Source organism: Schistocerca serialis, chromosome 11 (assembly GCF_023864345.2).
Source record: "Schistocerca serialis cubense isolate TAMUIC-IGC-003099 chromosome 11, iqSchSeri2.2, whole genome shotgun sequence".
NCBI classification, from domain to species: Eukaryota; Metazoa; Arthropoda; class Insecta; order Orthoptera; family Acrididae; genus Schistocerca; species Schistocerca serialis.
Window position 1 is genome coordinate 202,294,748 of NC_064648.1, and position 14,935 is coordinate 202,309,682.

The 14,935-nt window shown below is 48.1% G+C and overlaps 1 long non-coding RNA gene across 1 annotated transcript in view; it reads left to right on the forward strand.

Moving 5' to 3' along the window:
- LOC126427001 (uncharacterized) overlaps window positions 1-14,935 on the forward strand; it is a 174,579-nt gene that overhangs the window by 106,129 nt on the left and 53,515 nt on the right. The window lies entirely within an intron of this gene.

The following is a 14,935-nucleotide window of genomic DNA, read 5'->3' on the forward strand; positions in this document are numbered from 1 at the left end:
ACAAATGGGATCCAGTATTGGCAATGCTGAGGGTGATCCTGAATTATGTGCAAGACTGTAAGACTCCTACAGTCGAGACAGGACAGAATCAGGGCTTTGTAGAGCTGCAAAAGGATAGAGCGATCTGCACACCAGCTAGTGTTACTGAGGCAGTGAAGGTTATTGAGGTGTTGCTAGGACTTCCAATTAAGTTGGATGGGGAAGCCACACCAGCCAGTGATCAAAGTCCAGTCCCAAAAAGCAATGCATCTCAGTTAGGCAGAGATCTGGGTGTGGGTGGACAGTGACAGGAGAGCATGACACAAGTCTTGGCAGTTGACCTATAAATGGTGCTCAGCAATACCCATACTAGAGGAGCAACAATAAAAAAACAAAAATCATCAGTATATACAGCATATAAGGATGGCAATCCCAAAGATCCCACAGCCACTGCTAGAGCACTGATGGCCACCAGAAAGAGGGGGAGCTCAGGACAGAGACCTGTATGACCCTGTTTTCTTGGATATGGGGGGATACTGACTGAAGCACCTTCTGGAACCCAGAATGTACGTGACAACCAGTTCTTGAGAAAAATTGAGAGTGGACCCTGGAGACACCACTCATGTAACGTAGTAAGGATGTGGTGATGCCATGTCATGTTATAAGCCTTCTGTAGGTCAAAAAAGACAGCAATGAGATACTGGTGACCTGCAAAGGCCATCTGGACAGTGACCACAAGAGGAACCAAATCGGCAGTAGAATGGCCTTTGTGAAAACTGCCCTGAGATCAACCAAAAGGCCCCAAGACTCAATGGGCTAACACAGCCATTTGCTCACCATTCATTCATGGAACTTACAAAGAACGCCGGTAAGTCTCACTGGACAGTAAATGTCCATTGTTAGGGGATTCTTACCCAGTTTCTCGTCACTGAGATGGGAACTCCTAATTGTTCCAGATCCAATTAATTGGACAGAATGGTTGCTATTGGTGTGAATGATATTCAGAGATAGTGTGAGATAGTGAGCAGTGAATGCTGATTTGCAGTTCTTCGAGGGTAGTGGGGAGTTGAGTAACATTGGCTTTGCTCTTGCATTGTGTGGGCACGGGGCTTTTAGGATCTGATCTTCATTGGAGTCGGACAGCCTTGCGACATAGTCACAATTTTTCGGCAGAACTTAGAATTCTCGGACAGCGTTTGAGGCCAGGATTTGAAACAGAGTTGCTGCACAGCAGTAGTCAGTGCCTACATCATCAGAACACTGCATACCAATGACATGCTGCAGATTTCAGGACTGGTAAAGTATTTTGCTGCTCTGGCATTGTAGGACCTATCAATTTTATACTGAAGTCCTCAACAACACGTGCGCCTGATTTGATACAAGTCCACCTTGCTTGTTTCTCCATGTGATCCCATTTGAGCTCTCACTACTAATCGCGATACCGCAACATAGTTGGGGAAGTAATATTTGATTCATTAGGACCTCTAGTCATTATTGTCAATCTATTACATCACAGAGAGTAGGGGCCTTTTGTTCTCAAGCCAACTCTTATTCTCATAATAGTTCAGTATGACCTAACCTTTAGCATACAGTTTGTATTGACAATCAAGTACCTTTGTGTTCTGATTTATAATAAATCACATTGTAATATTTAATCCACATACCATTTTATAGATAGATTTAGAATCCCATTTCCTGTCATCCGTTATGATAAAATTCCCATTTTCTTTACTGAGTAGATAATGATTTTTATTAAATTATTGTGAGTGTACACTTCTTACTTTACCAACTGGCAGGGTCCACTATCAGTTCCCTTCTTTACTGTTGTGCACATAATCGATTAGGTGGTAGGTAAGGAGGCGGTTGAGTGTGTGTCCAGTTCTGATGCAAAATTCGCCAGAATTAAAGAGGTACAAACTCTTCTTCACCCCGGCATATCACAGAGGGAGAGGGAGATTTGATAAGAACAGAGTCCCTGCAGGGGATAATCTGGGTGATGGCGGCACTGGGGATGTATTTATGGATTTCGAGGGTTTTGGAGGGGTCGATACGAAGAAAACACTGGTTGCACTAAGTGGTGAAATCATCAAGGTGCGCTTGGACGGTGCATTGGGACCGTTAAAGGTTAAGATAGAGAGCCAGGAAGGCGATGTCATCAGCATATTGGAGGAGGTGGACAAGTTGGGCTGGCTTGGGTATATCTGCCGTGTAAGTTAGTAGTTTAAAGAGAATACTGGAATGCCATATGCAGTTTTTTTATAATTTTTCGTTATTGTAATTTCAGTCCCTTACCCCATATGGGCAGGAGAGGGCTGGCAGTGGTACAGTCCACTGCTCTTCAGCCAAATGGCTTTACAATAAATTCAGAAATGAAGACTCTTGCATAAGAAGGGGGAGAAAAAGGGGGACATAAAAAACACAGTAAATGGAGATGATGGGAGGTAAAATATACACTAATACAGGGACGTGTACTGGGGGAGAGTTAAAAAGCCTACATAAATTTAAAAGAACATAGGTGGAAATTCAAAGTGCACTTAAAAAACTCTGGAGGCAAACACAAGTTAAAAGTCGGCCACATGATTAAAATCACTTAGTGTAGAACACATAAAAAACGATGGAGCACTTATGAAGAATAAAAACCGCTGGTAGGGACTGCCGAGGGACTAGAAACTGGAGAGGAGGGAAAAAGAGGGGAGGAATGTGTGGGGGGGGGGGGGGCTGGGGGGGGGGGCAGGAGGAAGAGGAAGAAAAGGGTGGGCAGGAGGTGCACCAAGAGGCAGGAGATGGGTGGTGTGGCAAATGAAGAGGGAAGATAATGCAGGAGGGAGCACAGAGACACAGAACGGGATGGAGGGGAGGGCATGGGAGAGGGAGATGGTGGGGGAGCTGGAAAACTGCTCAGGGGAAGGGGAAGGGGGGGAGAGGGAGCCCTGAGAAATAGGGGAGGAAGGTTGGGCTAGAGTTGGTAGGTGGGGTAGACGTCAGTTCAAAGCACATCATCTGGGAGGGGTAGGTGCTCAAAGTTGCATTCGGGTAGGAGATGGAGGGTGTGAAGATGAAGAGAGGGCGGGGCACAATAGTAAAGGTGCAGCAACAGGCTGGGGATGGAGAGGAAGGGGGACACCAGGGGTTGGGGGGCATCGAGTTGGCAAACGACATACAGGATGCGGATGTGTTCAAGGAAAAGGAGAAGTTGTGGGAAGGTGGTGAGGTCATAGAGTATGTGTGTGGGTGACAGAAGGTGGATATGGAAGGTGAGGAGGAGGAGACAGAGGAGAGGGGAAAGGATGGAGCCTTGGGGCACGCCAGCAGACGGATAGAAAGTATGGGAGTTGGAATTGTGGATAGTGACATAAGAGGGATGACGGGAGGAGAAGGAAGCAATGAAATGGACGAAATTGATGGGGAGATCATAGGTCTGCAGTTCGAAAGGGGAACATAAGATGGCAGACACAGTCGTAAGCGTTCTGGAGGTCAATGAAAACAAAGATAGCAAAGTAGCGGGAGTAACGTTGGGTTGATGGGTAAGGTAAAGGGGCTGGATCAGTGCGGTGATGTGTGCTGTGATGGGAGTGTTGATGTCAGAGGGGGTAATTGATCCAAATACTGGAAACTAGGGGTAAGTGGCAGGACAGAGGTATGAGTGCTGTCAAGAATGGTGGGGAGAGGGATTAATCAAAATGGGGATCGTCAAGAATGTAGAAGACCTTGGATAGGTGGGAAGCTAAATGGTTAGCTTTACTGAGGTTGTCAGGGAAGAGGTGGATGGACTTTGGAGAGGCAGGTGGGTGGGAGGCTGCAGGGGTCCATGGGCAGAGGAGAGGGTGAGAAGGACGGGGAGGTGGTTACTGCCAATAGGATCGAGAACATCCACCACGATATGACCAAAGAGGTTGGGGGAAGCGAGGATAACATCCAGGGTAGGGTTACTTTCGGGACGCGTGTGTTGTGGGAGAGGAACGAGATCACCAGGAAGGATGGCAAGGTACTGATGGCACTGCTAAAGGGTGGCAGGGTCACGGCTGTGGATGCTGAGGTCGGTAGTGATCACATAGGTGGAGAAGGTACGGTCAACTTGGGAAATGAAGTCATATGGGAGAGGAGCAGCGGGATGAACATAGATAGTGGCACAGGTGATTGTGAGGGAGGGAAAAAAGATGATGAGAAGTTCTTCAGTCAGGTCATTGAGGAGGGGATGTGGCCGGGAAGGGAAATACTTGAGGTGGCCAATAGCAACCCTGCCTCACGCGAGGGGTAGGGGATTGTCAGTGCAATGAAGTAGATAGGGAGAGGTGTGGACGACATGGTGAGGTTGGAGGAAGGTTTCATTAAGGATGAAGGAGTCGACCTGGTGCTGGGATAGGGTATGCATGAAGAGGTATTTGTTGGCAGGGAGGGAGTGGATGTTTAGGTAGAGGAGACGATACAGTTGACATCCCAGGAGGTGGGAGTGGGGAAGGAAGTGGGACGAGGAGAGAGGGGCTTAAACGATGGTGTCTAGGTGGGTGAAGGCAAAGTGGGCCTGGTTGTGGCAGTAGGTGGCACAGGTATTTAAATGGAAAACAGAGCAGGCGGAAATGAAAATCTGCTGTAGGGTGTGGGGGTGTTGAAAGGGGTGGAAGTTCTGCAGGACAATGGTCAGGAACCATATGATGTCTTCAGCCGTAAGGGGAGGACAGAGGGAATTGTTGGGTGGGTGTGCTGGTCAGTGGGGTGAATAGGAACAGTGAGCTCAGGGTTGGTTGGAGAGGATTTGGCTTTGCATTTGGGGGAGTAGGTGGGGTGGGATTCATTGCAGGTGTTGCAGACAGGGAGAGAGGCGAGATTAGGACACTGTTTAAGGAAGTGGTAGGCTTTACAATGGGGGCAGGTGGGAGGCTTCTTGCAGTCTTGGGTGAGGTTGTAGTTGCACAGGAGACGGCACTCGCAGCAGTAGGATTGATGAGAGGAATGGGACTGGTCAACAGGGTGGCAGCAGTTGAAAATCAGGGCTCCCTGTATGAGGAGGTGATTGATGGAATAGGCGGACTCAGTAATGATATGCATGAGGAAGGAAGGGCCAGAGGAGTTGGAAATATGGCGGGCCGATCGTATTGCCAGGCCAGGATGGGCATTCAGCTCTGCCAACACCTCCGTCTCCGTGGTCACAGGGCTGAGTTTGGTGAACATGGTGGTGAGGGTTGACGGACGACGAGGGGGTTGGAGCTGATGAGGAGAGGAGGGGAGCCAAGATGATACGGGGAAGGCACCAGAGGAGATGAGTATGCAAAGAGGGAGAGGAGTACTTGATGAGAACAGAGTCTATGCCATGGGTAAGTTGGGTAATGGTGCACTGGGGATGTATTTTCGGATTTCAAGAGTGAGGGTGCGGACATCTAGGAATTTCGGATCAGGGTTGGCAACGATGAAAGTGTACAGGGCTGGGGCTGGGGAAATGGGTGAAGGGTTAGTATCCATGGCGGGATCTGAGGGAAGTGGGGCAGGCAGTGTTCCTTTGGAGGAGCGGTTAGAGATGATGTCGCCATTAGGGCGCTTGGGAGTTTTATTGTTGGTGTGGCCTGGGAGGAGGGGTGAGGGACTGAGTGGATGAGGAGGTGGTGGGAGGCAGGCCACTCTTGGGAGGCGGCGGCACTGGGAATGGAAGTGGGGCTCTCTGTGTTGGCAACTGTGGCGTGGCAGGCATTGCCTCAGGCGAGTGAAGTAGGAAGACTTGTAGTGGGGCAGGTGGGAAGGGGGGAAAAGTAATCTTGTTGGGCGATTGTAGATGGGAGGCCAAAAGAAGGGACAGAAGCAGGAACAGGAATAGGAGCAGGGGAAGAAGTAGGGGAAGGAGCAACATAGAGGTGGGAATACAGGGATGAGGAGGAGATGGAAGGGGAGGAGACTGTGAGGAGGGGAGGTGGAGTAGATGGGTTAAGCTCAGAGGAAGCACTCCACGAGGGCACAGTGAGTGAAAGGGAAGGGGAGGTGGAGATGACGGTGGTAGTTAGGGCATCAATTATTGAATGTGGTGTCCACTGGTGACAGGAGTTGCCGAAGAGGGAAAGGAACTAAAGAAGGAGCCGACGGCGGCGAGCACTGGGAAGTGGCAAACACCGGGGGGCAGCATTGGCAGCAGTAGCTGCAGCGATGAGCAACGGCCGGTGATGCAGGTGGCGAGCATCAGGCGGCAGCAGCGAGCACCAGGTGGCGGTGGTGACAGCAGGCACTGGAAGGCGCGGCGCTGGAAAGCACTGGATAGCATCGGTGACAACAGGCACTGGGTGGTGGTGGAAATGTTGGGCACTGGATGGCAGCGGCGATGGCAGGCACTGGGTGGCGGTGGTGACAGCGAGCACCAGGTGGCGACGGTGATGGTGGTGGCAAGCACTGGGATGCAGTGCGCACCGGGAGGTGATCTTGGCGACGACTAGGTGGTGGTGGCGGTGGTGGTGACAGTGGCGAGCACCAGGTGGTGAGCAGCAGCAACGGTGAGCAGACGAACAAAAGGATGGCAATGGCAGGCAGACAGACAGATGGCAACGGCTGGGGGCTCTTCCAAAGTGACGATTACACCCTGAGTGTAGCCCAGGCAACATAATTCTTCGACTTGGACGTGAGGGGATCCACCCCTCGAATCTGGGCCATTCAGAGTTGAAAGGAAATGTGATAAGTAGTCGTATATATAGAAGACTCTATCACAAACATTGCTACTGCAAAGTATCATCGTCGTAAATAATTGGAAGATATATGTGTTTATAGCAGCAGACAAAAATAGTGGGAGCAAAGGAGGTGTTTATTACTTCCAACTGATTGCAAACTGAAATCGAATTGTTTAGTGTGAAGCCCCAGAACCAACAGATGGCAGCCTGACATGCTGGCTGAGGAAGTGTGGTGGCTCTCTCCTTCTCTTTGCTTACAGCACTTGGCAATTGGTAGTACCAGAATATTTGTAGCCACACGAGTCTTATACTTTGCTGATTTAAAAATCGGAGCTTTGAAGTATTTTGGTAAATTTCGTGTTCGCTAAACCAAAAGTGATGTGCTTTTGACACTATGTTCCTCAGCTCTCCTGAAGTGATAGATGCTGTAAGTAACAGTCTGCCCAACAGAAATACGGATTCTTGAGGATCGATCCCCTCGAGTCCGAGTGAGAAGATTATGCTGCCAGGGCTACACACGCGTGACGGAATCACGCATTTGGAAGAGCCCCCTGCCCTGGTTGCTGCCGCTGTCTGTGTGCTGGTAGTTCCTGCTGCCCCAGCCATCCGTCTGTCCGTCTTTCAACCGCCACCACCCGGTGATTGCCGCCGACACCGGCACTGCGCCCCAGCCGAGGATACTGGGCTACCACTTTTGCCATTGTTGCCCAGCCGCTGTCTCGAGGGATTTGCTGGACCACCTTCACTGCCTGTTAGAGTCATCACAGCCCCCCCCCCCCCCCTTGTCACCCTTGTCACCACTGCCGCTGCTCCTGCCACCATTGATGCAGTCCTTTGCCACCACCACTGTCCTTGCTGCCACTGCTGTTTCTCGTCCATACTGCCATCGCTGTCAGCACCGTCACCATATTCACCCCCCACTAGCAGACCACAACCATGTCTCAAACTCCATCATTTTCACCTCCCCCTAAGCGACTCCAACCACCATCACATGGAACCCATCCACAGACTCCATCACCGTCCTCCCTTCCCTCCGTCCCCCCCACGACTCTCCCTCACCTTTAGCTGTCACCCCATCACCAACTTCAGACTTCCCACCACTCACCGCATCACCTATGCCAGGTTCCCAGCCTGCACGGATTACCACCCACAGTGCCACAGTCTCTGCGATGCCGGTGCCATCGACCCCTGCATCATCTGCCCTCAGTGAGGACTTGTCCCCCGCCACCTTCCCCTGCAACTGATCCCTCAGCCCTCTTCCTACTCTGTCCTGTCCAAGAAACCTACTAAATGCCCTAATGTTGACCCTCTAGCCACCCTATCCACAAAGAAAACCCCTGATCACTACGACCCACCCACCCCCATGCACGTGACTCTGGCCCCACCCCTGACAAACCTTTCCATCCACACCATCGTCCTCTGCAATATTGATCCTCAAATCCTCGACACCCACATCCTCACCCTTGCAATCTGTAAATACTTCCCAAATGCCCCCATCTCCATTCTCATGCCTTGAAAACACTCGATTCTTATTAAATCCCTCAATGCTTCCTTCCACACCGATCTCCTCTCCAAAATCCCATGTATCCAATTTGGCCCATGAGCAACCCTTACCCCCTGCCACACCCAGTTGTCTCCCGTCAGTCTCAAATTCCCCAACATCCACTGACCTTCACCGCCATAATCATGAAGCTTAGCCCCGTGATCATGGAGGCTGAGGTGTTGGCAGAACTAACTTCCCATCCCGACATTGAAATCCACTCAGCCTGTCACATCTTTCATGATCCCAGTCAGACTTACCTTATGCACCTATTTACAGAATCCTCCTCTATTGACCGCCTCCTTACAGAGGGAGCCCTCATCTACAATATATGTCACAAAGTTGACCCCTCCCATTCCCTCTCCAATCCTACCTCTGCTAACGCTGCCTTAAGTACAATGACCATGTCGCTGCTGCCTGCAAAATCCCCTCTCCCTGTCTCCACTGCAAACGTTCCCACTACTCGAAGAACTCCAACCTCCCCTCTCTCCCCTCCTGTAACACCTGTAATGAACCCCATCCTACCTACTCCTCTAAATGTAAAGTAAAACCTCCTCCCGTCATCTCAGAGCTCACCATCCCTGCCTGCCCCATCGACGACCCCATCCACCCCAACAACTCGCTGCGCCCTCCTCCTATTGCAGAAAACATCATCCGCTTTGTCACCATTGTCTCCCAAAGCATCCATGCCTTCCAGCGCCCCCACACCCTTTCCCAAATCACCCTCGCTGCCTATTCTGACTTCCACCACACCACCTACGGCACCTACTCTCACAACCAGTCCCACTTCACCATCACCTCTCTGACTACCCTCATCTAAATCTCCCCTACCATTGCGTGACAACATTACAGTATCGTTTACCATAATATCCGCCCCCTGACCACACATAAACTCCTCTTCCTCCACACCCTCAATCGACGCAATGTGCATCACTTCATCCTAAATGAAACCTTCCTCACCTCAAGCACTTCCCTGTTTGGCTCCAAACTCTTCTCAGCTGAGCATCTCACCCACCATTACCGTCACATTTGCCACCATCTACATCCGCCCTCATACCCCCATCCCATATAATATCCTGGCCCACAATGACTACACCTTCTCCACCTGTGTGATTGTCGCAGACCTCAATGTCTACAGTCGTGCTCCTGATGAACCCCAGCAGTGGCATTGGTTTATCATCACCCTCCATGCAGACTAGGTTCCCCACCCCCAACACCCCCCTCCTCTACCTCCTGTACACAGTAGATATGCCCCAACCCACCACTCCAGTCCACCTCGTGCATACGCCGATAACACCGCCTTCCTTGCCCTCCCTTCTACCCTGCAATGGAATGAATGCCTTCTCCAGAATCAATTCTTCCAAGACCCAGGCAATCATCGTAGATTGTACCACTAGCTCCTTCATTTTTCTCTTAGCATCTGTGCCCATCTTGTTTGCCTCTCCCCCACACTCACCTACCATGGACTCACCATTGACCATCACCTCACCTTGATCCCTCATCTCTGCTTTATCCAATCCAGAGCCCACAATCGTCTCCATCTCCTTAAACTCCTCTCTGGCCAGACGTTGGGGTTGCCTCTCTCTACCATTTTACACACCTACAAATCCTTGTTCTGGCCCATTCTCTGTTATGCCAGTCCCACCTGGATATCTGCACCCCTCCCCCCCCCCCCCCCCAAAAAATTTTATATGTCCCTCCGGATCCTTGAGTGCCATGCAGCCCACCTTGCCTTTCGTATATTCCTCCTTTACCCCAGTAGATCATCTATGACCTGACACCTATCCCCAATCAGTTCCGTTTAATCGAGCATATCTGAGTCCTCTAAACCTCTGGCCGACTTGATCCCCCCCCCCACCTCCCTCACTGCTCCTCTCCTTTCTGATGCCCGCTTGCTGCCTTGCCTTCACTGTTGTGTCCCTCTTACCCTCCACCTCTACACCCTTCTTCTACTTTCCCAAGGTGGCTTGTCAACCTTGCCTCCCAGATGATGCCCTCTCTCCCTCCATTTATCCCAGTCAACTCTGATCCTCACTTCCCCATCCCTCCCTCTGTCCTTTCCCCGAGCTCCCACTCCCCCCTTCTATCCTGTTTATTTTCTCCCACCCACCCTCTTTTTGATTCCTTTTCTCGCCCCTCAAACCCTTTTGCTTTTCCCTCCACTGCCTTCCCCACTCCTTGTCGCCTTCGCCAGCCCCCATTTTTTCTGTGTCCTCTTCCTCCATCGGCTCCCCCCTTTTGCCTTTCCTCTCCTCTCCCCATTTACCCACTCTGCTGTCTGCCTGCCTCCCCCCCCCCCCCCCCCCCCAACATCTGCTTTCTTGTCTACTTCATAGTGCGGTGTTTCAGTGATGTGACAGCATTGTGTATCCTGTTTTTACTTGTTGTGAACAGACCCCATCCGGTCACTGGGTGTGTTTTTGCGAACAGACACCAAACTGTCGCCATGTTTCTTTAATTGTGCCTGTCTAATTACTATGTATTTTAATCAGCATCGCCGACCCTTTGGTTTTTTATTTTAAGTTACGCAACTTTCGCCCTATTACGGTTTAAACCCTCACCGTTTTAGCTCCTGGTTATATCGTTTATTCTTCACTCATTATGTTTTTAAACTATTTTGTAGGCTGCAGAGCGGCATATTACGCTGCTGCCAGCCCGCCTCCCCCTCTGAGGGGAATCAAATCTTGATAAAGAGGCACAAAAAACGGGGATTTGGGGAACAGAGAAAAGAAGCCACATCACATACAGTATTTTAGCTTGAACTAATATGCAATGAATCGTCACATTTGATCGCGAAAACTTGTTGGAATGACACTAAAATGTAAGGCATATTACTGAACCAACAAAACAGACTGTCTCTATCTATAGTAAGATATCTAGTGCAAGCAATACGCTTTCATTATTTGTTTACTTGCGTGCGTTGTATTGTTACAGGACACGTGGAATTGTTACAAGACATGAAAGCTATAACAGTTATGCAAATTTTTTTTTTTTTTTTTTTTTTTACTTTATTGTTATTTTAAAGCCTGTGCAGCAGGCAGGCTGGCAGCAGCATACTACGCTGCTCTTCAGCCATAGACGATACAAGCAGCAAAAACAGTAGAAAAGCATAAAAGGTACAAAATGGTGGGCAATAAACAGGAGACATAGAGAAACAAACACGGAGCCGTTCACACTCGACGATAAGCCACACTGCAAACTGTTCAAAATTCAAGTGTACCAGCAAAATTTTCTGCCTTGTGGCCCTTAGTGTTCCAGTTACCTGTCCTGGCCACTAACATAATTTCAGGCAGTGTCCTTTCCTCATCTGTTGTTGCTGTCCAACATGGTGTGTAGTTTTGACAGCTAATACATATTTCATTGTGGATAATCACATTCGTAACCTTTTGTGTTTGAGTTCTCATGTACTGATTGGTGGCTAGGAATTCGTTGTGTCGGTCAGTCCGAGGGTGTCCCCTGGTTGAGTTCCATCGGATCAAGTGTAGTTAAGCTCACCACCTGTCTCTCCTAAGTGAACAAGGGCAGACCGACCTCCCTGGAGGCTTCTCAGTGCCGTTTTCTTTATTGTCCTTCTCACCAGTGTTTAATTGTCCATTTACAATCTTTCATAGCCAATGATTTCAAAATTCTTGTTTTTACTGGACTTAATGTATTTTTGAATTTTGAAAACCAATTGTGGGCTTTAAGCCATTTAAACCATTATTCTTGAGATTACACTTTAAGCAAAAACATTGCGGCCTTTTCTGCCTTAAAGGATTATGGTAATGTTGTTGTTGTTGTGGTCTTCAGTCCTGAGACTGGTTTGATGCAGCTCTCCATGCTACTCTATCCTGTGCAAGCTTTTTCATCTCCCAGTACCTACTGCAACCTACATCCTTCTGAATCTGCTTAGTGTATTCATCTCTTGGTCTCCCTCTACGATTTTTACCCTCCACGCTGCCCTCCAATACTAAATTGGTGATCCCTTGATGCCTCAGAACATGTCCTACCAACCGATCCCTTCTTCTGGTCAAGTTGTGCCACAAACTTCTCTTCTCCCCAATCCTATTCAATACTTCCTCATTAGTTATGTGATCTACCCATCTAATCTTCAGCATTCTTCTGTAGCACCACATTTCGAAAGCTTCTATTCTCTTCTTGTCCAAACTATTTATCGTCCATGTTTCACTTCCATACATGGCTACACTCCATACGAATACTTTCAGAAATGACTTCCTGACACTTAAATCAATACTGGATGTTAACAAATTTCTCTTCTTCAGAAACGCTTTCCTTGCCATTGCCATCCTACATTTTATATCCTCTCTACTTCTACCATCATCAGTTATTTTGCTCCCCAAATAGCAAAACTCCTTTACTACTTTAAGTGTCTCATTTCCTAATCTAATTCCCTCAGCATCACCCGACTTAATTAGACTACATTCCATTATCCTTGTTTTGCTTTTGTTGATGTTCATCTTATATCCTCCTTTCAAGACACTGTCCATTCCATTCAACTGCTCTTCCAAGTCCTTTGCTGTCTCTGACAAAATTACAATGTCATCGGCGAACCTCAAAGTTTTTATTTCTTCTCCATGAATTTTAATACCTACTCCGAATTTTTCTTTTGTTTCCTTTACTGCTTGCTCAATATACAGATTGAACAACATCGGGGAGAGGCTACAACCCTGTCTTACTCCCTTCCCAACCACTGCTTCCCTTTCATGTCCCTCGACTCTTATAACTGCCATCTGGTTTCTGTACAAATTGTAAACAGCCTTTCGCTCCCTATATTTTACCCCTGCCACCTTTAGAATTTGAAAGAGAGTATTCCAGTCAACATTGTCAAAAGCTTTCTCTAAGTCTACAAATGCTAGAAACGTAGGTTTGCCTTTCCTTAATCTTTCTTCTAAGATAAGTCGTAAGGTCAGTATTGCCTCACGTGTTCCAGTGTTTCTACGGAATCCAAACTGATCTTCCCCGAGGTTGGCTTCTACTAGTTTTTCCATTCGTCTGTAAAGAATTCGTGTTAGTATTTTGCAGCTGTGACTTATTAAGCTGATAGTTCGGTAATTTTCACATCTGTCAACACCTGCTTTCTTTGGGATTGGAATTATTATATTCTTCTTGAAGTCTGAGGGTATTTCGCCTGTTTCATACATCTTGCTCACCAGATGGTAGAGTTTTGTCAGGACTGGCTCTCCCACGGCCGTCAGTAGTTCCAATGGAATATTGTCTACTCCGGGGGCCTTGTTTCGACTCAGGTCTTTCAGTGCTCTGTCAAACTCTTCACGCAGTATCATATCTCCCATTTCATCTTCATCTACATCCTCTTCCATTTCCATAATATTGTCCTCAAGTACATCGCCCTTGTATAGACCCTCTATATACTCCTTCCATATTTCTGCTTTCCCTTCTTTGCTTAGAACTGGGTTTCCATCTGAGCTCTTGATATTCATACAAGTCGTTCTCTTATCTCCAAAGGTCTCTTTAATTTTCCTGTAGGCGGTATCTATCTTACCCCTAGTGAGATAGGCCTCTACATTATGGTAATATATTTTAAAAAATTCAAATTTAATTGTGGCTCTTACCCACTTGTATTGCACCTTGCATATGTTTGTTGTATCTACTTTTGCCTTGAAGCTTTCCAGCTTTACTGTGATACCATATATATTTTAATTATTTCATTTGCTATTTTAACTGCATTTTCATTTTATTGACTTTTAAGATTTCTTGTTTGGAGGCCCTCAGCCATGAAATAATTGCCCTTTTGAAACTCATAGTTCTAAAGATTCGGCTAAGTGCTGTTTTGGTTTAATGGTGCTATTAAATTACAATAAATTACAATTTTGAGTGAATTCTATCGACACCTTATTTCGCCCTTTCCACAATCCTAATCACCTGTTCTGCCCTGTGGGTTTAGTGGGTGTCTCATTAGCATTCAGCGCTGTGTGGCATCTGTTGGCCGACTTTCGTACTTCTTAGTCTCAAACTCTCTCTCTCTGTCTTTTTTTTCCTTTATTGAGTTTCAATTCCACATGAAGTAGGCAGGCTGGCAGTAGTTTAGTATTCCGCTGTTCAGCCTACAGAATTTTTAAAAGATAATAATAAGATAATAAGTAATAAAAGCAGGTGATAAGAATGGTGACTTCTAAAGTGTAAAATGGCGGAAAATTGTGGAAGTTGAAATATGAAACAAGAGTTGGCGATGCTAAGTATAACACACGTAAGCAGACAGGTACAATAGTAGACAGACAATTAAGAAACACGGCGAGAGTCTGGTTTCTGTTCGCAAGAGATAAAAAAAATCACACACAGCGACAGTATGGTTTCTGTAAAAAGTTGGCATCGAGATGACACACCACAGCCTAAAACAAATGTGTGTGTGTGTGGGGGGGGACCCAGATATACACTCCTGGAAATGGAAAAAAGAACACATTGACACCGGTGTGTCAGACCCACCATACTTGCTCCGGACACTGCGAGAGGGCTGTACAAGCAATGGTTACACGCACGGCACAGCGGACACACCAGGAACCGCGGTGTTGGCCGTCGAATGGCGCTAGCTGCGCAGCATTTGTGCACCGCCGCCGTCAGTGTCAGCCAGTTTGCCGTGGCATACGGAGGTCCATCGCAGTCTTTAACACTGGTAGCATGCCACGACAGCGTGGACGTGAACCGTATGTGCAGTTGACGGACTTTGAGCGAGGGCGTATAGTGGGCATGCGGGAGGCCGGGTGGACGTACCGCCGAATTGCTCAACACGTGGGGCGTGAGGTCTCCACAGTACATCGAT